The sequence below is a fragment of the Periplaneta americana genome, chromosome 2 (assembly GCF_040183065.1).
Source record: "Periplaneta americana isolate PAMFEO1 chromosome 2, P.americana_PAMFEO1_priV1, whole genome shotgun sequence".
Classification (NCBI taxonomy): domain Eukaryota; kingdom Metazoa; phylum Arthropoda; class Insecta; order Blattodea; family Blattidae; genus Periplaneta; species Periplaneta americana.
Genome location: NC_091118.1, coordinates 62,313,919 through 62,341,089, shown reverse-complemented (window position 1 = coordinate 62,341,089; position 27,171 = coordinate 62,313,919). Strand labels below are relative to the sequence as shown.

Sequence of the window (27,171 nt, the reverse complement as noted above, 5' to 3'; positions counted from 1 at the left end):
TACTACGACTATTACTATTACTACTAATACTACTGCTTCTCTACTACTACCACTGCTACTACTACTGTGACAAACTACGACGACTAATACTAATACGACTATTTCTATTACTACTAATACTACTGCTTCTCTACTACTACCACTGCTACTACTACTGTGACTAAAACTTCGACGACTAATACTACGACTATTACTATTACTAATAATACTACTGCTTCTCTACTACTACCACTGCTACTACTACTGTGACTAAAACTTCGACGACTAATACTACTACGACTATTACTATTACTACTAATACTACTGCTTCTCTACTACTACCACTGCTACTACTACTGTGACAAAAACTTCGACGACTAATACTACTACGACTATTACTATTACTACTAATACTACTGCTTCTCTACTACTACCACTGCTACTACTACTGTGACTAAAACTTCGACGACTAATACTACTACGACTATTACTATTACTACTAATACTACTGCATCTCTACTACTACCACTGCTACTACTACTGTGACAAACTACGACGACTAATACTAGTACGACTATTACTATTACTACTAATACTACTGCTTCTCTACTACTACCACTGCTACTACTACTGTGACTAAAACTTCGACGACTAATACTACTACGACTATTACTATTACTACTAATACTACTGCTTCTCTACTACTACTACTGCTACTACTACTGTGACAAACTACGACGACTAATACTACTACGACTATTACTATTACTACTAATACTACTGCTTCTCTACTACTACCACTGCTACTACTACTGTGACTAAAACTACGACGACTAATACTACTACGACTATTACCATTACTACTAATACTACTGCTTCTCTACTACTACTACTGCTACTACTACTGTGACAAACTACGACAACTAATACTACTACGACTATTACTATTACTACTAATACTACTGCTTCTCTACTACTACCACTGCTACTACTACTGTGACAAAAACTTCGACGACTAATACTACTACGACTATTACTATTACTACAAATACTACTGCTTCTCTACTACTACCACTGCTACTACTACTGTGACTAAAACTTCGACGACTAATACTACTACGACTATTACTATTACTACTAATACTACTGCATCTCTACTACTACCACTGCTACTACTACTGTGACAAACTACGACGACTAATACTACTACGACTATTACTATTACTACTAATACTACTGCTTCTCTACTACTACCACTGCTACTACTACTGTGACTAAAACTACGACGACTAATACTACCACGACTATTACTATTACTACTAATACTACTGCTTCTCTACTACTACCACTGCTACTACTACTGTGACTAAAACTACGACGACTAATACTACTACGACTATTACTATTACTACTAATACTACTGCTTCTCTACTACTACCACTGCTACTACTACTGTGACTAAAACTACGACGACTAATACTACTACGACTATTACTATTACTACTAATACTACTGCTTCTCTACTACTACCACTGCTACTACTACTGTGACTAAAACTTCGACGACTAATACTACTACGACTATTACTATTACTACTAATACTACTGCTTCTCTACTACTACCACTGCTACTACTACTGTGACTAAATCTACGACGACTAATACTACTACGACTATTACTATTACTACTAATACTACTGCTTCTCTACTACTACCACTGCTACTACTACTGTGACAAAATACGACGACTAATACTACTACGACTATTACTATTACTACTAATACTACTGCTTCTCTACTACTACCACTGCTACCACTACTGTGACAAACTACGACGACTAATACTACTACGACTATTACTATTACTACTAATACTACTGCTTTTCATACTACTACTACTATTACTACTACTACTGTGACAAACTACGACGACTAATACTACTACGACTATTACTAATACTACTGCTTCTCATACTACTACTACTACTACTGTGACAAACTACGACGACTAATACTACTACGACTATTACTATTACTACTAATACTACTGCTTCTCTACTACTACCACTGCTACTACTACTGTGACTAAAACTTCGACGACTAATACTACTACGACTATTACTATTACTACTAATACTACTGCTTCTCTACTACTACCACTGCTACTACTACTGTGACTAAAACTTCGACGACTAATACTACTACGACTATTACTATTACTACTAATACTACTGCTTCTCTACTACTACCACTGCTACTACTACTGTGACAAACTACGACGACTAATACTACTACGACTATTACTATTACTACTAATACTACTGCTTCTCTACTACTACCACTGCTACTACTACTGTGACTAAAACTACGACGACTAATACTACTACGACTATTACTATTACTACTAATACTACTGCTTCTCTACTACTACCACTGCTACTACTACTGTGACTAAAACTACGACGACTAATACCATTACGACTATTACTATTACTACTAATACTACTGCTTCTCTACTACTACCACTGCTACTACTACTGTGACAAACTACGACGACTAATACTACTACGACTATTACTATTACTACTAATACTACTGCTTCTCTACTACTACCACTGCTACTACTACTGTGACTAAAACTACGACGACTAATACTACTACGACTATTACTATTACTACTAATACTACTGCTTCTCTACTACTACCACTGCTACTACTACTGTGACTAAAACTACGACGACTAATACTACTACGACTATTACTATTACTACTAATACTACTGCTTCTCTACTACTACCACTGCTACTACTACTGTGACAAACTACGACGACTAATACTACTACGACTATTACTATTACTACTAATACTACTGCTTCTCTACTACTACCACTGCTACTACTACTGTGACTAAAACTACGACGACTAATACTACTACGACTATTACTATTACTACTAATACTACTGCTTCTCTACTACTACCACTGCTACTACTACTGTGACTAAAACTACGACGACTAATACTACTACGACTATTACTATTACTACTAATACTACTGCTTCTCTACTACTACCACTGCTACTACTACTGTGACTAAATCTACGACGACTAATACTACTACGACTATTACTATTACTACTAATACTACTGCTTCTCTACTACTACCACTGCTACTACTACTGTGACTAAAACTTCGACGACTAATACTACTACGACTATTACTATTACTACTAATACTACTGCTTCTCTACTACTACCACTGCTACTACTACTGTGACTAAATCTACGACGACTAATACTACTACGACTATTACTATTACTACTAATACTACTGCTTCTCTACTACTACTACTGCTACTACTACTGTGACAAACTACGACACTAATACTACTACGACTATTACTATTACTACTAATACTACTGCTTCTCTACTACTACCACTGCTACTACTACTGTGACTAAAACTACGACGACTAATACTACTACGAATATTACTATTACTACTAATACTACTGCTTCTCTACTACTACTACTGCTACTACTACTGTGACAAACTACGACGACTAATACTACTACGACTATTACTATTACTACTAATACTACTGCTTCTCTACTACTACCACTGCTACTACTACTGTGACAAAAACTTCGACGACTAATACTACTACGACTATTACTATTACTACTAATACTACTGCTTCTCTACTACTACCACTGCTACTACTACTGTGACTAAAACTTCGACGACTAATACTACTACGACTATTACTATTACTACTAATACTACTGCATCTCTACTACTACCACTGCTACTACTACTGTGACAAACTACGACGACTAATACTACTACGACTATTACTATTACTACTAATACTACTGCTTCTCTACTACTACCACTGCTACTACTACTGTGACTAAAACTTCGACGACTAATACTACTACGACTATTACTATTACTACTAATACTACTGCTTCTCTACTACTACTGCTACTACTACTGTGACAAACTACGACGACTAATACTACTACGACTATTACTATTACTACTAATACTACTGCTTCTCTACTACTACCACTGCTACTACTACTGTGACTAAAACTACGACGACTAATACTACTACGACTATTACTATTACTACTAATACTACTGCTTCTCTACTACTACTACTGCTACTACTACTGTGACAAACTACGACGACTAATACTACTACGACTATTACTATTACTACTAATTCTACTGCTTCTCTACTACTACCACTGCTACTACTACTGTGACAAAAACTTCGACGACTAATACTACTACGACTATTACTATTACTACTAATACTACTGCATCTCTACTACTACCACTGCTACTACTACTGTGACAAACTACGACGACTAATACTACTACGACTATTACTATTACTACTAATACTACTGCTTCTCTACTTCTACCACTGTTACTACTACTGTGACTAAAACTTCGACGACTAATACTACTACGACTATTACTATTACTACTAATACTACTGCTTCTCTACTTCTACCACTGCTACTACTACTGTGACAAAAACTTCGACGACTAATACTACTACGACTATTACTATTACTACTAATACTACTGCTTCTCATACTACTACTACTACTATTACTACTACTACTGTGAAAAACTACGACGACTAATACTACTACGACTATTACTAATACTACTGCTTCTCATACTACTACTACTACTGTGACAAACTACGACGACTAATACTACTACGACTATTACTATTACTACTAATACTACTGCTTCTCTACTACTACCACTGCTACTACTACTGTGACTAAAACTTCGACGACTAATACTACTACGACTATTACTATTACTACTAATACTACTGCTTCTCTACTACTACCACTGCTACTACTACTGTGACAAACTACGACGACTAATACTACTACGACTATTACTATTACTACTAATACTACTGCTTCTCTACTACTACCACTGCTACTACTACTGTGACTAAAACTTCGACGACTAATACTACTACGACTATTACTATTACTACTAATACTACTGCTTCTCTACTACTACCACTGCTACTACTACTGTGACAAACTACGACGACTAATACTACTACGACTATTACTATTACTACTAATACTACTGCTTCTCTACTACTACCACTGCTACTACTACTGTGACTAAAATTACGACGACTAATACTACTACGACTATTACTATTACTACTAATACTACTGCTTCTCTACTACTACCACTGCTACTACTACTGTGACTAAAACTACGACGACTAATACTACTACGACTATTACTATTACTACTAATACTACTGCTTCTCTACTACTACCACTGCTACTACTACTGTGACAAACTACGACGACTAATACTACTACGACTATTACTATTACTACTAATACTACTGCTTCTCTACTACTACCACTGCTACTACTACTGTGACTAAAACTACGACGACTAATACTACTACGACTATTACTATTACTACTAATACTACTGCTTCTCTACTACTACCACTGCTACTACTACTGTGACTAAAACTACGACGACTAATACTACTACGACTATTACTATTACTACTAATACTACTGCTTCTCTACTACTACCACTGCTACTACTACTGTGACTAAAACTACGACGACTAATACTACTACGACTATTACTATTACTACTAATACTACTGCTTCTCTACTACTACCACTGCTACTACTACTGTGACTAAAACTTCGACGACTAATACTACTACGACTATTACTATTACTACTAATACTACTGCTTCTCTACTACTACCACTGCTACTACTACTGTGACTAAATCTACGACGACTAATACTACTACGACTATTACTATTACTACTAATACTACTGCTTCTCTACTACTACTACTGCTACTACTACTGTGACAAACTACGACACTAATACTACTACGACTATTACTATTACTACTAATACTACTGCTTCTCTACTACTACCACTGCTACTACTACTGTGACTAAAACTACGACGACTAATACTACTACGAATATTACTATTACTACTAATACTACTGCTTCTCTACTACTACTACTGCTACTACTACTGTGACAAACTACGACGACTAATACTACTACGACTATTACTATTACTACTAATACTACTGCTTCTCTACTACTACCACTGCTACTACTACTGTGACAAAAACTTCGACGACTAATACTACTACGACTATTACTATTACTACTAATACTACTGCTTCTCTACTACTACCACTGCTACTACTACTGTGACTAAAACTTCGACGACTAATACTACTACGACTATTACTATTACTACTAATACTACTGCATCTCTACTACTACCACTGCTACTACTACTGTGACAAACTACGACGACTAATACTACTACGACTATTACTATTACTACTAATACTACTGCTTCTCTACTACTACCACTGCTACTACTACTGTGACTAAAACTTCGACGACTAATACTACTACGACTATTACTATTACTACTAATACTACTGCTTCTCTACTACTACTACTGCTACTACTACTGTGACAAACTACGACGACTAATACTACTACGACTATTACTATTACTACTAATACTACTGCTTCTCTACTACTACCACTGCTACTACTACTGTGACTAAAACTACGACGACTAATACTACTACGACTATTACTATTACTACTAATACTACTGCTTCTCTACTACTACTACTGCTACTACTACTGTGACAAACTACGACGACTAATACTACTACGACTATTACTATTACTACTAATTCTACTGCTTCTCTACTACTACCACTGCTACTACTACTGTGACAAAAACTTCGACGACTAATACTACTACGACTATTACTATTACTACTAATACTACTGCTTCTCTACTACTACCACTGCTACTACTACTGTGACTAAAACTTCGACGACTAATACTACTACGACTATTACTATTACTACTAATACTACTGCATCTCTACTACTACCACTGCTACTACTACTGTGACAAAAACTTCGACGACTAATACTACTACGACTATTACTATTACTACTAATACTACTGCTTCTCATACTACTACTACTATTACTACTACTACTGTGAAAAACTACGACGACTAATACTACTACGACTATTACTAATACTACTGCTTCTCATACTACTACTACTACTACTGTGACAAACTACAATGACTAATACTACTACGACTATTACTATTACTACTAATACTACTGCTTCTCTACTACTACCACTGCTACTACTACTGTGACTAAAACTTCGACGACTAATACTACTACGACTATTACTATTACTACTAATACTACTGCTTCTCTACTACTACCACTGCTACTACTACTGTGACAAACTACGAAGACTAATACTACTACGACTATTACTATTACTACTAATACTACTGCTTCTCTACTACTACCACTGCTACTACTACTGTGACTAAAACTTCGACGACTAATACTACTACGACTATTACTATTACTACTAATACTACTGCTTCTCTACTACTACCACTGCTACTACTACTGTGACAAACTACGACGACTAATACTACTACGACTATTACTATTACTACTAATACTATTGCTTCTCTACTACTACCACTGCTACTACTACTGTGACTAAAACTACGACGACTAATACTACTACGACTATTACTATTACTACTAATACTCTGCTTCTCTACTACTACCACTGCTACTACTACTGTGACAAACTACGACGACTAATACTACTACGACTATTACTATTACTACTAATACTACTGCTTCTCTACTACTACCACTGCTACTACTACTGTGACTAAAATTCGACGACTAATACTACTACGACTATTACTATTACTACTAATACTACTGCTTCTCTACTACTACCACTGCTACTACTACTGTGACTAAAACTTCGACGACTAATACTACTACGACTATTACTATTACTACTAATACTACTGCATCTCTACTACTACCACTGCTACTACTACTGTGACAAACTACGACGACTAATACTACTACGACTATTACTATTACTACTAATACTACTGCTTCTCTACTACTACCACTGCTACTACTACTGTGACTAAAACTACGACGACTAATACTACTACGATTATTACTATTACTACTAATACTACTGATTCTCTACTACTACCACTGCTACTACTACTGTGCCTAAAACTACGATGACTAATACTACTACGACTATTACTATTACTACTAATACTACTGCTTCTCTACTACTACCACTGCTACTACTACTGTGACTAAAACTTCGACGACTAATACTACTACGACTATTACTATTACTACTAATACTCTGCTTCTCTACTACTACCACTGCTACTACTACTGTGACAAACTACGACGACTAATACTACTACGACTATTACTATTACTACTAATACTACTGCTTCTCTACTACTACCACTGCTACTACTACTGTGACTAAAACTACGACGACTAATACTACTACGATTATTACTATTACTACTAATACTACTGCTTCTCTACTACTACCACTGCTACTACTACTGTGACTAAAACTTCGACGACTGATACTACTACGACTATTACTATTACTACTAATACTACTGCTTCTCTACTGCTACCACTGCTACTATTACTGTGACTAAAACTACGACGACTAATACTACTACGACTATTACTATTACTACTAATACTACTGCTTCTCTACTACTACCACTGCTACTACTACTGTGACAAACTACGACGACTAATACTACTACGACTATTACTATTACTACTAATACTACTGCTTCTCTACTACTACCACTGCTACTACTACTGTGCCTAAAACTACGATGACTAACACTACTACGACTATTACTATTACTACTAATACTACTGCTTCTCTACTACTACCACTGCTACTACTACTGTGACTAAAACTACGACGACTAATACTACTACGACTATTACTATTACTACTAATACTACTGCTTCTCTACTACTACCACTGCTACTACTACTGTGACTAAAACTACGACGACTAATACCATTACGACTATTACTATTACTACTAATACTACTGCTTCTCTACTACTACCACTGCTACGACTACTGTGACAAACTACGACGACTAATACTACTACGACTATTACTATTACTACTAATACTACTGCTTCTCTACTACTACCACTTCTACTACTACTGTGACTAAAACTACGACGACTAATACTACTACGACTATTACTATTACTACTAATACTACTGCTTCTCTACTACTACCACTGCTACTACTACTGTGACTAAAACTACGACGACTAATACTACTACGACTATTACTATTACTACTAATACTACTGCTTCTCTACTACTACCACTGCTACTACTACTGTGACAAACTACGACGACTAATACTACTACGACTATTACTATTACTACTAATACTACTGCTTCTCTACTACTACCACTGCTACTACTACTGTGACTAAAACTACGACGACTAATACTACTACGACTATTACTATTACTACTAATACTACTGCTTCTCTACTACTACCACTGCTACTACTACTGTGACTAAAACTACGACGACTAATACTACTACGACTATTACTATTACTACTAATACTACTGCTTCTCTACTACTACCACTGCTACTACTACTGTGACTAAAACTACGACGACTAATACTACTACGACTATTACTATTACTACTAATACTACTGCTTCTCTACTACTACCACTGCTACTACTACTGTGACTAAAACTTCGACGACTAATAAACTACTACTACGACTATTACTACTAATACTACTGCTTCTCTACTACTACCACTGCTACTACTACTGTGACTAAATCTACGACGACTAATACTACTACGACTATTACTATTACTACTAATACTACTGCTTCTCTACTACTACCACTGCTACTACTACTGTGACAAACTACGACGACTAATACTACTACGACTATTACTATTACTACTAATACTACTGCTTCTCTACTACTACCACTGCTACCACTACTGTGACAAACTACGACGACTAATACTACTACGACTATTACTATTACTACTAATACTACTGCTTCTCATACTACTACTACTATTACTACTACTACTGTGACAAACTACGACGACTAATACTACTACGACTATTACTAATACTACTCCTTCTCATACTACTACTACTACTACTGTGACAAACTACGACGACTAATACTACTACGACTATTACTATTACTACTAATACTACTGCTTCTCTACTACTACCACTGCTACTACTACTGTGACTAAAACTTCGACGACTAACACTACTACGACTATTACTATTACTACTAATACTACTGCTTCTCTACTACTACCACTGCTACTACTACTGTGACTAAAACTTCGACGACTAATACTACTACGACTATTACTATTACTACTAATACTACTGCTTCTCTACTACTACCACTGCTACTACTACTGTGACAAACTACGACGACTAATACTACTACGACTATTACTATTACTACTAATACTACTGCTTCTCTACTACTACCACTGCTACTACTACTGTGACTAAAACTACGACGACTAATACTACTACGACTATTACTATTACTACTAATACTACTGCTTCTCTACTACTACCACTGCTACTACTACTGTGACAAACTACGACGACTAATACTAATACGACTATTTCTATTACTACTAATACTACTGCTTCTCTACTACTACCACTGCTACTACTACTGTGACTAAAACTTCGACGACTAATACTACGACTATTACTATTACTAATAATACTACTGCTTCTCTACTACTACCACTGCTACTACTACTGTGATTAAAACTTCGACGACTAATACTACTACGACTATTACTATTACTACTAATACTACAGCTTCTCTACTACTACTACTGCTACTACTACTGTGACAAACTACGACGACTAATACTACTACGACTATTACTATTACTACTAATACTACTGCTTCTCTACTACTACCACTGCTACTACTACTGTGACTAAAACTACGACGACTAATACTACTACGACTATTACTATTACTACTAATACTACTGCTTCTCTACTACTACTACTGCTACTACTACTGTGACAAACTACGACGACTAATACTACTACGACTATTACTATTACTACTAATACTACTGCTTCTCTACTACTACCACTGCTACTACTACTGTGACTAAAACTACGACGACTAATACTACTACGACTATTACTATTACTACTAATACTACTGCTTCTCTACTACTACTACTGCTACTACTACTGTGACAAACTACGACGACTAATACCACTACGACTATTACTATTACTACTAATACTACTGCTTCTCTACTACTACCACTGCTACTACTACTGTGACAAAAACTTCGACGACTAATACTACTACGACTATTACTATTACTACTAATACTACTGCTTCTCTACTACTACCACTGCTACTACTACTGTGACTAAAACTTCGACGACTAATACTACTACGACTATTACTATTACTACTAATACTACTGCATCTCTACTACTACCACTGCTACTACTACTGTGACAAACTACGACGACTAATACTACTACGACTATTACTATTACTACTAATACTACTGCTTCTCTACTTCTACCACTTTTACTACTACTATGACTAAAACTTCGACGACTAATACTACTACGACTATTACTATTACTACTAATACTACTGCTTCTCTACTTCTACCACTGCTACTACTACTGTGACAAAAACTTCGACGACTAATACTACTACGACTATTACTATTACTACTAATACTACTGCTTCTCATACTACTACTACTATTACTACTACTACTGTGAAAAACTACGACGACTAATACTACTACGACTATTACTAATACTACTGCTTCTCATACTACTACTACTACTACTACTGTGACAAACTACGACGACTAATACTACTACGACTATTACTATTACTACTAATACTACTGCTTCTCTACTACTACCACTGCTACTACTACTGTGACTAAAACTTCGACGACTAATACTACTACGACTATTACTATTACTACTAATACTACTGCTTCTCTACTACTACCACTGCTACTACTACTGTGACAAACTACGACGACTAATACTACTACGACTATTACTATTACTACTAATACTACTGCTTCTCTACTACTACCACTGCTACTACTACTGTGACAAACTACGACTAATACTACTACGACTATTACTATTACTACTAATACTATTGCTTCTCTACTACTACCACTGCTACTACTACTGTGACTAAAACTACGACGACTAATACTACTACGACTATTACTATTACTACTAATACTCTGCTTCTCTACTACTACCACTGCTACTACTACTGTGACAAACTACGACGACTAATACTACTACGACTATTACTATTACTACTAATACTACTGCTTCTCTACTACTACCACTGCTACTACTACTGTGACTAAAATTCGACGACTAATACTACTACGACTATTACTATTACTACTAATAGTACTGCTTCTCTACTACTACCACTGCTACTACTACTGTGACTAAAACTTCGACGACTAATACTACTACGACTATTACTATTACTACTAATACTACTGCATCTCTACTACTACCACTGCTACTACTACTGTGACAAACTACGACGACTAATACTACTACGACTATTACTATTACTACTAATACTACTGCTTCTCTACTACCACCACTGCTACTACTACTGTGACTAAAACTACGACGACTAATACTACTACGATTATTACTATTACTACTAATACTACTGCTTCTCTACTACTACCACTGCTACAACTACTGTGACTAAAACTTCGACGACTAATACTACTACGACTATTACTATTACTACTAATACTACTGCATCTCTACTACTACCACTGCTACTACTACTGTGACAAACTACGACGACTAATACTACTAGGACTATTACTATTACTACTAATACTACTGCTTCTCTACTACTACCACTGCTACTACTACTGTGCCTAAAACTACGACGACTAATACTACTACGACTATTACTATTACTACTAATACTACTGCTTCTCTACTACTACCACTGCTACTACTACTGTGACTAAAACTACGACGACTAATACTACTACGACTATTACTATTACTACTAATACTACTGCTTCTCTACTACTACCACTGCTACTACTACTGTGACTAAAACTACGACGACTAATACCACTACGACTATTACTATTACTACTAATACTACTGCTTCTCTACTACTACCACTGCTACTACTACTGTGACTAAAACTACGACGACTAATACTACTACGACTATTACTATTACTACTAATACTACTGCTTCTCTATTACTACCACTGCTACTACTACTGTGACAAACTACGACGACTAATACTACTACGACTATTACTATTACTACTAATACTACTGCTTCTCTACTACTACCACTGCTACTACTACTGTGACTAAAACTACGACGACTAATACTACTACGACTATAACTATTACTACTAATACTACTGCTTCTCTACTACTACCACTGCTACTACTACTGTGACTAAAACAACGACGACTAATACTACTACGACTATTACTATTACTACTAATACTACTGCTTCTCTACTACTACCACTGCTACTACTACTGTGACTAAAACTACGACGACTAATACTACTACGACTATTACTATTACTACTAATACTACTGCTTCTCTACTACTACCACTGCTACTACTACTGTGACTAAAACTTCGACGACTAATACTACTACGACTATTACTATTACTACTAATACTACTGCTTCTCTACTACTACCACTGCTACTACTACTGTGACTAAAACTTCGACGACTAATACTACTACGACTATTACTATTACTACTAATACTACTGCATCTCTACTACTACCACTGCTACTACTACTGTGACAAACTACGACGACTAATACTACTACGACTATTACTATTACTACTAATACTACTGCTTCTCTACTTCTACCACTTTTACTACTACTATGACTAAAACTTCGACGACTAATACTACTACGACTATTACTATTACTACTAATACTACTGCTTCTCTACTTCTACCACTGCTACTACTACTGTGACAAAAACTTCGACGACTAATACTACTACGACTATTACTATTACTACTAATACTACTGCTTCTCATACTACTACTACTATTACTACTACTACTGTGAAAAACTACGACGACTAATACTACTACGACTATTACTAATACTACTGCTTCTCATACTACTACTACTACTACTACTGTGACAAACTACGACGACTAATATTACTACGACTATTACTATTACTACTAATACTACTGCTTCTCTACTACTACCACTGCTACTACTACTGTGACTAAAACTTCGACGACTAATACTACTACGACTATTACTATTACTACTAATACTACTGCTTCTCTACTACTACCACTGCTACTACTACTGTGACAAACTACGACGACTAATACTACTACGACTATTACTATTACTACTAATACTACTGCTTCTCTACTACTACCACTGCTACTACTACTGTGACTAAAACTTCGACGACTAATACTACTACGACTATTACTATTACTACTAATACTACTGCTTCTCTACTACTACCACTGCTACTACTACTGTGACTAAAACTTCGACGACTAATACTACTACGACTATTACTATTACTACTAATACTACTGCTTCTCTACTACTACCACTGCTACTACTACTGTGACAAACTACGACTAATACTACTACGACTATTACTATTACTACTAATACTATTGCTTCTCTACTACTACCACTGCTACTACTACTGTGACTAAAACTACGACGACTAATACTACTACGACTATTACTATTACTACTAATACTCTGCTTCTCTACTACTACCACTGCTACTACTACTGTGACAAACTACGACGACTAATACTACTACGACTATTACTATTACTACTAATACTACTGCTTCTCTACTACTACCACTGCTACTACTACTGTGACTAAAATTCGACGACTAATACTACTACGACTATTACTATTACTACTAATAGTATTGCTTCTCTACTACTACCACTGCTACTACTACTGTGACTAAAACTTCGACGACTAATACTACTACGACTATTACTATTACTACTAATACTACTGCATCTCTACTACTACCACTGCTACTACTACTGTGACAAACTACGACGACTAATACTACTACGACTATTACTATTACTACTAATACTACTGCTTCTCTACTACCACCACTGCTACTACTACTGTGACTAAAACTACGACGACTAATACTACTACGATTATTACTATTACTACTAATACTACTGCTTCTCTACTACTACCACTGCTACAACTACTGTGACTAAAACTTCGACGACTAATACTACTACGACTATTACTATTACTACTAATACTACTGCATCTCTACTACTACCACTGCTACTACTACTGTGACAAACTACGACGACTAATACTACTAGGACTATTACTATTACTACTAATACTACTGCTTCTCTACTACTACCACTGCTACTACTACTGTGCCTAAAACTACGACGACTAATACTACTACGACTATTACTATTACTACTAATACTACTGCTTCTCTACTACTACCACTGCTACTACTACTGTGACTAAAACTACGACGACTAATACTACTACGACTATTACTATTACTACTAATACTACTGCTTCTCTACTACTACCACTGCTACTACTACTGTGACTAAAACTACGACGACTAATACCACTACGACTATTACTATTACTACTAATACTACTGCTTCTCTACTACTACCACTGCTACTACTACTGTGACAAACTACGACGACTAATACTACTACGACTATTACTATTACTACTAATACTACTGCTTCTCTACTACTACCACTGCTACTACTACTGTGACTAAAACTACGACGACTAATACTACCACGACTATTACTATTACTACTAATACTACTGCTTCTCTACTACTACCACTGCTACTACTACTGTGACTAAAACTACGACGACTAATACTACTACGACTATTACTATTACTACTAATACTACTGCTTCTCTATTACTACCACTGCTACTACTACTGTGACAAACTACGACGACTAATACTACTACGACTATTACTATTACTACTAATACTACTGCTTCTCTACTACTACCACTGCTACTACTACTGTGACTAAAACTACGACGACTAATACTACTACGACTATAACTATTACTACTAATACAACTGCTTCTCTACTACTACCACTGCTACTACTACTGTGACTAAAACTACGACGACTAATACTACTACGACTATTACTATTACTACTAATACTACTGCTTCTCTACTACTACCACTGCTACTACTACTGTGACTAAAACTACGACGACTAATACTACTACGACTATTACTATTACTACTAATACTACTGCTTCTCTACTACTACCACTGCTACTACTACTGTGACTAAAACTTCGACGACTAATACTACTACGACTATTACTATTACTACTAATACTACTGCTTCTCTACTACTACCACTGCTACTACTACTGTGACTAAATCTACGACGACTAATACTACTACGACTATTACTATTACTACTAATACTACTGCTTCTCTACTACTACCACTGCTACTACTACTGTGACAAACTACGACGACTAATACTACTACGACTATTACTATTACTACTAGTACTACTGCTTCTCTACTACTACCACTGCTACCACTACTGTGACAAACTACGACGACTAATACTACTACGACTATTACTATTACTACTAATACTACTGCTTTTCATACTACTACGACTATTACTACTACTACTGTGACAAACTACGACGACTAATACTACTACGACTATTACTAATACTACTGCTTCTCATACTACTACTACTACTACTGTGACAAACTACGACGACTAATACTACTACGACTATTACTATTACTACTAATACTACTGCTTCTCTACTACTACCACTGCTACTACTACTGTGACTAAAACTTCGACGACTAATACTACTACGACTATTACTATTACTACTAATACTACTGCTTCTCTACTACTACCACTGCTACTACTACTGTGACTAAAACTTCGACGACTAATACTACTACGACTATTACTATTACTACTAATACTACTGCTTCTCTACTACTACCACTGCTACTACTACTGTGACAAACTACGACGACTAATACTACTACGACTATTACTATTACTACTAATACTACTGATTCTCTACTACTACCACTGCTACTACTACTGTGACTAAAACTACGACGACTAATACTACTACGACTATTACTATTACTACTAATACTACTGCTTCTCTACTACTACCACTGCTACTACTACTGTGACAAACTACGACGACTAATACTACTACGACTATTTCTATTACTACTAATACTACTGCTTCTCTACTACTACCACTGCTACTACTACTGTGACTAAAACTTCGACGACTAATACTACTACGACTATTACTATTACTACTAATACTACTGCTTCTCTACTACTACCACTGCTACTACTACTGTGACTAAAACTTCGACGACTAATTCTACTACGACTATTACTATTACTACTAATACTACTGCTTCTCTACTACTACCACTGCTACTACTACTGTGACAAACTTCGACGACTAATACTACTACGACTATTACTATTACTACTAATACTACTGCTTCTCTACTACTACCACTGCTACTACTACTGTGACAAACTACGACGACTAATACTACTACGACTATTACTATTACTACTAATACTATTGCTTCTCTACTACTACCACTGCTACTACTACTGTGACTAAAACTACGACGACTAATACTACTACGACTATTACTATTACTACTAATACTACTGCTTCTCTACTACTACTGTGACTAAAACTTCGACGACTAATACTACTACGACTATTACTATTACTACAAATACTACTGCTTCTCTACTACTACCACTGCTACTACTACTGTGACTAAAACTTCGACGAATAATACTACTACGACTATTACTATTACTACTAATACTACTGCTTCTCTACTACTACCACTGCTACTACTACTGTGACTAAAACTTCGACGACTAATACTACTACGACTATTACTATTACTACTAATACTACTGCTTCTCTACTACTACCACTGCTACTACTACTGTGACTAAAACTTCGACGACTAATACTACTACGACTATTACTATTACTACCAATACTACTGCTTCTCTACTACTACCACTGCTACTACTACTGTGACTAAAACTTCGACGACTAATACTACTACGACTATTACTATTACTACTAATACTACTGCTTCTCTACTACTACCACTGCTACTACTACTGTGACTAAAACTTCGACGACTAATACTACTACGACTATTACTATTACTACTAATACTACTGCTTCTCTACTACTACCACTGCTACTACTACTGTGACTAAAACTTCGACGACTAATACTACTACGACTATTACTATTACTACTAATACTACTGCTTCTCTACTACTACCACTGCTACTACTACTGTGACAAACTACGACGACTAATACTACTACGACTATTACTATTACTACTAATACTACTGCTTCTCTACTACTACCACTGCTACTACTACTGTGACTAAAACTTCGACGACTAATACTACTACGACTATTACTATTACTACTAATACTACTGCTTCTCTACTACTACCACTGCTACTACTACTGTGACTAAAACTTCGACAACTAATACTACTACGACTATTACTATTACTACTAATACTACTGCTTCTCTACTACTACCACTGCTACTACTACTGTGACTAAAACTTCGACGACTAATACTACTACGACTATTACTATTACTACTAATACTACTGCTTCTCTACTACTACCACTGCTACTACTACTGTGACAAACTACGACGACTAATACTACTACGACTATTACTATTACTACTAATACTACTGCTTCTCTACTACTACCACTGCTACTACTACTGTAACTAAAACTTCGACGACTAATGCTACTACGACTATTACTATTACTACTAATACTACTGCTTCTCTACTACTACCACTGCTACTACTACTGTGACAAACTACGACGACTAATACTACTACGACTATTACTATTACTACTAATACTACTGCTTCTCATACTACTACTACTATTACTACTACTACTGTGACAAACTACGACGACTAATACTACTACGACTATTACTAATACTACTGCTTCTCATACTACTACTACTACTGTGACAAACTACGACGACTAATACTACTACGACTATTACTATTACTACTAATACTACTGCTTCTCTACTACTACCACTGCTACTACTACTGTGACTAAAACTTCGACGACTAATACTACTACGACTATTACTATTACTGCTAATACTACTGCTTCTCTACTACTACCACTGCTACTACTACTGTGACTAAAACTTCGACGACTAATACTACTACGACTCTTACTATTACTACTAATACTACTGCTTCTCTACTACTACTACTGCTACTACTACTACTGTGACTAAAACTACTACTACTGCTACTACTACTACTCTGACTAAAACTTCGACGACTAATACTACTACGAGTATTACTATTACTACTAATACTACTGCTTCTCATACTACTACTACTAAGACTAATACTACTGTGACTAAAACTATTACAACGACTAATACTACTATTAAAAATAATACTATTATTCCTAAAACTAGTACAACGACTAATACTACTATTAAAAATAATACTATTATTCCTAAAACTACTAGTACTATTACTACTACTAATACTATTACTACTACTGCTTCCCATACTACTGCTACTGCTTCTCATACTACTACTACTTCTCATACTACTAATACTACTACTACTAGTACTACTGCTTCTCATACTACTGCTGCTACTATTACTACTACTATTACTACTACCACTAAGACTAATACTACTGTGACTAAAACTAGTAGTACGACTAATATACTACTACTACTACTACTACTACTGCTTGTACCTACGCAATATTTGTATCGAAGTTGTGTTATTCCGTGTCAATTGTGAAAAAAGAAACTTTCGTCCGCAATGCGAGGAGAAATTTTTGTTTGTGAGTATGTCAATGAAAGAAATATTAAATGCCTCATTTGCCGCAAGGTTTTTACGTGGCTTTTCAAAACCAATATAAAACGCCATTATATTACGTGTCACTCTTACTATTCTAATTTATAGGGTAAGCCTCCTACGTTATTATTATTATTATTATTATTATTATTATTATTATTATTATTATTATTATTATTATTATTATTATTATTATTATTATTTCCAGGGCCGGCTCGTCCATAAGAGCTGCAGAGCTGCAGCACTCCCTGCTTTGACAGGAAAATTTTAATTTGTAGAAGAATTATTGTTACAGCCTTTATTGGTAAATTGCTTTATATTTCATCTGGCCGGGAATATCTACTATTATCTTATGCATTATCTTTTTGCACGTCGGCTGTAGTGGAATTGACACTGCATTCAAAGTCGTCCTGGGATCTGCAGGGTGGGACAGATCATAGAGAGTGTGTCTTGCTAGGTCAGGGGGTAGAGAGGTGAAGGGAAGCAGAGGGAAACTGCCGCTGTTTAAAACTCATATTTCGTTGCAGTGGCTTGCAGAGCCAGGCGACAAGGGAAGATCTTTCCTCCACTCCCACACCGCTATTGTAATGCTATGTCAAATGGATTCTCTATTCCCTTGAAACTTAATGACAAATTTTTTTTCTCTTCACATACTTATTGTTGTAGAATCTTATCGAGTTAATATAACGAAATTAATATCTTCTTTTGCCTTATTATTACGTATATATCCAGCCTCCAGCAGAACCTAATATTTGCCTTAACTCAAAATGATTGCACGAGTATAATCCTTTTGATATAGCACGTAAAATACGAAAGAGACTTCTTTTCCAGTTTTAGAAAATTGTTGACCATCAGTATATCTGAGTGTTGCTTTGGTGTGACGTTTTAGTACCGTAACTTAACCAGTGTAAATGTGCAAGCATGAGTGTGTGTGAATTACAGAATTTTAATTTTATTTTTCTCAACTTTCCCTTGGGGAGAAAATTGATGTAATGAAGTGAAATTAAAGGGTCGTTCGTTACCCGACTTAAATCTTACTCAAGCTTCATCCAGCCGAAATAGTGCATATATGTAAGGAAGTATAACAATGAAATTTACGCTGAGCATTTGTGGTTGCTTCCTCTTCGGTGGTGATACTGCATAGACTAGGAGTGGTGTGACAGATTTAGGACATTTGCCGCTAAAAATTAAAAAGCACAAATCTTCGCAATTTCACCTGAAAAATGTTGTTTCATTGGCAATGTTAGGCAAAACTAATATTGTTGCGCAATTAAGTGAAACGAACAGAACAAACATTCTCAAACATAATCAAGAAGTGAGAAAAATCGTGAAATTGTTTTTAAAAATATTGATTGAATCAAATTTTGTGGCCAATATGAACTTTCCCTTAGGGGACATGATGAAAAAACGATTCGAAGAACCTTGGTGTATTTCGTGGGTTGCTACAATCCGTAAGTAATCTAAACGAGCCTCTCGAAAATCATTTGGGACATGCCACTGTTTAAAGGTAATTCTAAGACAATTCAGAATGAACTGGTAGATTGCAAGTTGTGTGTCTGCCGATCAGAAATTCAGACTGAAATCGATGGTATTAGTTTTTTTTTTTAGCGATTAGCAAATGATGCCACAGACATCTCCCAACTAAGCCAGAAAGTTTTGGTTTTTCGATATGTAGTGCATTTATTTTTTTCCTATACTTATTAGTAATGGTATCAAGAAGTGAAATTTGTATGTACCAACATCTACTGCAGCTCTCCCAATCCACAAATTCACGAGCCGCCACTGATTATTTCCTTATGTGCTTTTTTATTTATACCCTATTCCTCTGACTTTAATTATGAGATTACGTGTAAATATTTTAACTGTTATAGCTTTATTCTAGACGTCAAAATCTTGATTATCAATTTTTTTGCAAAGTTATCAAGGGTGATATTGATTGTGAGTCTATCATAAACAATATCAGCATTTGTATTCCTACAAAGGGTTTAAGATTTAAAAAAAAAAAATTACAACAAAAATTCAAGATCTCATTCTCCAGTCTGTAGGTGCATAAAATATGGCAATTTGCAAGGGAAAAATTTAGAGCCTTTTAAAGTATAGATTCGTTTATTGGCATTTACTGTCCTTGTTCTCAATTTTATTTATGTATGTTTTGCTTGATTTAAGATATTATTTATTTATTCTTGCACCTTTGTATCTTCTGTTTGTGTATTGTGCTGAACTATAATTAGCCTCTGGCTGTTGTTCAGCACACAAATGTTAAATATTAATAAATAAATAAATAATAAATACATTATTATTATTATTATTATTATTATTATTATTATTATTATAAAATTAAGTTCTTTTTAATATTTGTAATGTTATATACGGTACCGGTAATTAACTTGTGTGGAATATGGATTATTATTATTATTATTATTATTATTACTATTATTATTATTATTATTATTATTATTATTATTATTATTATTATTATTATTATTACTTACTGGCTTTTAAGAAACCCGGAGGTTCATTGCCGCCCTCACATAAGCCAGCCATTGGTCCCTATCCTGAGAAAGATAAAATTCCAGTCTCTACCATCATATCCCACCTCCCTCAAATCCACTTTAATATTATCTTCCCACCTACGTCTCGGCCTCCCCAAAGGTCTTTTTCCCTCCGGCCTCCCAACTAACACTCTATATGCATTTCTGGATTCGCCCATACGTGCTACATGTCCTGCCCATCACAAACGTCTGGATTTTATGTTCCTAATTATGTCAGATGAAGAATACAATGCGTGCAGCTCTCCGTTGTGTAACTTTCTCCATTCTCCTCTAACTTCATCCCTCTTAGCCCCAAATATTTTCCTAAGAACCTTATTCTCAAACACCCTTAATCTCTGTTCCTCTCTCAAAGTGAGAGTCCAAGTTTCACAACCATACAGAACAACCGGTAATATAAGTGTTTTATAAATTGTAACTTTCAGATTTTTTGACAGAAGACTAGATGACAAATGCTTCTCAACCGAATAATAACACGCATTACCCATATTATTATTATTATTATTATTATTATTATTATTATTATTATTATTATTATTATTATTGAGTTCCTTTACTTGTTCCACAGAATCAATGCTACTGTATGCGTCAACCTATAAGTGTGAGCAATTTTTTTCACAGATGAACATTGTGAAATCAAAATACAGGATACGTATATTGGACAAGAACCTTTTCACTAGGGTGACCAGATTTATCGATAGAAAAGAGGACACAAAGCTTCAAAAAGGAGGACATTGTTCGAAAAAAATAGGACAGAAAATATGTAAGTACTTAGATATAGGCTTAGGCCTAGATTATTCTATAAATTACGTCAATATATATTTTATGACAAAATATTTACAGTACCGGTACAGATTTAGGCTTATATCCTACTTAAATGTATGTTAATATTACAAAAATAATTATGATAAAACTTAATAATAATGCTTTTACAGTTAGCTACAAATGAAAGTCAAGGGAACTGAAATTATTAAAGAGGACAGAAAGTATCTACCCTATTTAGATTTAGGCTTAGGCCTATATTATACTTAAAATTATGTCAATATCTATTTTATTACAGTACACTTATGATAAAACTTAATAATATAAAATTATTTTACAGTTAATTACATATGAAAGCCAAGGGTACTATAATTATTATCAAAATACATAAAAAGACCGCACAAAATGCGAATTTAATATTACTTTGTATGCAAAGAGAATCATGGTCGTTGGCAAAGAGTATATTCTGTCGATGCTGCTGCCACCTACAGGAAAATTACTTCAAAAAGGCATTGAATCAGATAATTTCAAAATACCAGACATACAAGTTACGAAAAGGAGGACATTTCTTGATTTTTTTAAAATCCGCCCGCACCCCGGACAAAGGCCTAAAAAGGAGGACATGTCCGGACAAAAGAGAACGTCTGGTCAACCTACTTTTCATACAAATTACGTATTGCTGTACCTGAAACAAAATCAGACTTCGAAGCTGTTGTTTTTGCTCGAGTCTATAAAGGTGATTAGGGAACAATAATAATAACTAAACATAGATATTACATAAACCAAGTTCGTTACAGTGAATTAATGATTGAATTGATATGGGAACGACGTAATTAAAACAATTAGTTAATAAAAGTTCATTAGTATATCGAATGGTATAAAATAAGGTTTGTGCATTGGCTCACTGGTTATATTTTAAAAGGCATCAACTGTAGGGGAAATATTTTCAAGAAATAATTTTGTGTAAATATATATTATTTATCTTGATAATTCGATAAATAAACAGCCAGTGGTAACAGCTAAGTTAAGTAACCAACCACTGCCATACTATGTGATTTGTATCAGCCACCTCTCCATCCCCACTCCTCAAAGGTAGACCGAAGTGTTGCGGGCTGCATTCCGCAGTGATTCGGCGCTACCTATTGTTTTGGACACGCCTGGTCCAGGGGTTAGGATTATAGAGTACAAAAATAAAGGTCGGTGGTTCGATTCTCAATACCGGCAAGTTATATAAAATTGTGTGTGAGTAATGGAATAATAGGGAGAGGAGTACGTCATGGATGCCCTTAATCAATACTTGGAGAATTTAATGAAGAACTGTTTTCAGAACACGTGAAGAAGGATAAAGTGCATAAGATTTGCTGATGATATGGCGTTATTGGCAGGAGAGGAGACGATACTAAGATATATGCTACTGAAGCTAAATGACGCTATGAGCAGTATGGAATGAAAATAAATGCCAACAAGAAGAAGGCCATGATCATAGGAAGAAAGGTAAACTTTCGAATTCTACAGTAAATGAGGCAGTAGAGCAAGTGGACAGCTTCAAATCTTGGGGTGTACTTTAAGCATAATATGAGCTGCTGCCAGGAAGTCAAAAGGAGGATAGCAATGGCCTAGGAAGCTTTTAATAGAAAAAGGAACATCTTCTGCGGACCTCTGGAGACAGAACTAAGGAAGAGACTAGTGAAGTGCTTTGTGTGGAGTGTAACATTGTATGGGGCAGAAACATGGACATTACGACGAAGTGAAGAGAAGCGACTAGAAGCATTTGAAATGTGGATATGGAGAAGGATGAAGCGTTTGAAATGGACAGACAGAATAAGAAACGAAGCTGTGTTGGAAAGACCGGGTGAAGAAAGAATGATGCTGAAACTGATCAGGAAGAGGAAAAGCAATTGGTTAGGTCACTGGTTGAGAAGAAACTGCCTACTGAAGGATGCACTGGAAGGAATGGTAAACGAGAGAAGAGTTCGGGGCAGAAGATGGTATCAGATAATAGACGACATTAAGATATATGGACGTATGCGGAGACTAATTATTAGAAAGGCAGAAAATAGGAAAGACTGGAGAATGCTGGGTTCGCAGTGAAAGACTTGCCCTTGAGTAGAACAATATGAATGAATGAATAATAGAATAGATAAATGTAGAGTATAATGCAAACATTATATCAGGTAGTAAGCGTAGAGAGGTGGGGTACAGAAAAAAGTGGAAGAATAGCAGAGAGAGAATAGAAGGAGAGGATGTAAGGAAAAGCGTGTTTATTTACATTTTAATAGTGCGCATCCTAATTATATTTCCGATTTGGCGAACATTACATCTTCTTAATGGATGACAAGTTACGACCTCGGGAAATGTTATGTAATGTTTTATTTAACGACGCTCGCAACTGCAGAGGTTATATCAGCGTCGCCGGATGTGCCGGAATTTTGTCCCGCAGGAGTTCTTTTACATGCCAGTATATCTACTAACATGAGCCTGTCGCATTTAAGCACACTTAAATGCCATCGACCTGGCCAGGGATCGAACCCGGAACCTTAAGCATAGAAGGCCAGCACTATACGAACCAGGTCGACACCTCGGGAAATTCTAAATTCTACATTTTGTACTTTGAAAAGGGAAATTACACATTTATCAGAAGTAGTAGGCCTACTTGATAGTTGGATGCAGAAAATTGCGTTAGTTTCATATCACCTCTGATCAAATATTGTATGTAACGTATTTGCTACACGTGAGAAGTGAGAATGCAATACCAAAAAATTTATTTTTCCCCGTTCAGCGACTTACGTAAAAAAATTCATACTCTTCCTCCAGTCCCATTCATAATAACCAAATAGTTCCCTCCACCACCCGATAAGATAGAAATGCCATACTGTAATGCAACAACAGCTCAAGTCACTGTCCATCGTCAGCAGCAGAGATCTATCAAATGTAAATACAGTTTACTCACCGGTACTTAAAACACATGCATATTCCTTCCAAATAATGATAGCTATGATGTATTTACAGTTTTCTTCTTCACTCATTTGTTTACATCATGACATTTTAGAAGAGATTATTCACAGAATAAATACAAAATCATACTTCTATTCCTTTCGACGTAGGAATTTGAAAAACAATTGATAAAAATGATACTTGTACTTAAACGGAAAAACCAACAAATGTAACCAACCACATTTCATGCCACACACACTGCCATCTACTGCCTCTGAGTCCTGTTGTAATCAGAGCTACTGCCTAGACTAGAGTCTCTTCTTTCCTCCTGACGACATAGCGTCATCATGGATATACATGACGTCATGGTCATAATGAGGCAATCTGGGATGTGTCAGACGCAAAGAGTTTGTAATATATAACTAGAGACACCAACGGCGCTAGTTTCGTGTACAAAATTGAACCGCTGTTCGGCCGCCATTAAAGGGAGTTGATGCTTCGCCGGGAGTGCGAGCACTTCATGCTTATTGAGGAATACGAATAAATATAAGTACACTTGAAGGGAAATAATAAAATGGTGAAATACTGCGCCGCAAATAATTGTTCGAACATACCTAATATTGTAGGATGCTCAGGAAAGCATACATATCTTAATATTTGGAAGAATGTTCCAAATGCAGTTCCTCCTTTGAATGTGTTTACAGAATGTCGGAATATTTCTTGGATAAAGTTTTTCCAGAAACACATTAATCAGGTTCATAAGGTTCATTTCAACAATGTATGTAAGGGTTAGGTGCCATCATATTACAGTGGATTATAATAGCAGAGTGCATAAGAAAAGCCTCAGACT

The 27,171-nt window shown here is 35.5% G+C and overlaps 1 protein-coding gene across 1 annotated transcript in view; it reads right to left on the bottom strand.

The window, feature by feature from the left end:
• Positions 1-26,654, bottom strand: part of LOC138694284 (uncharacterized) — a 167,345-nt gene extending 140,691 nt beyond the window's left edge. Inside the window, exon 1 of the mRNA XM_069817801.1 lies at positions 26,338-26,654. The gene's annotated coding sequence lies outside the window, so the exon portion shown is untranslated. The remainder of the gene's footprint in view (positions 1-26,337) is intronic.
• Between the last annotated feature and the right edge of the window lie 517 nt (positions 26,655-27,171).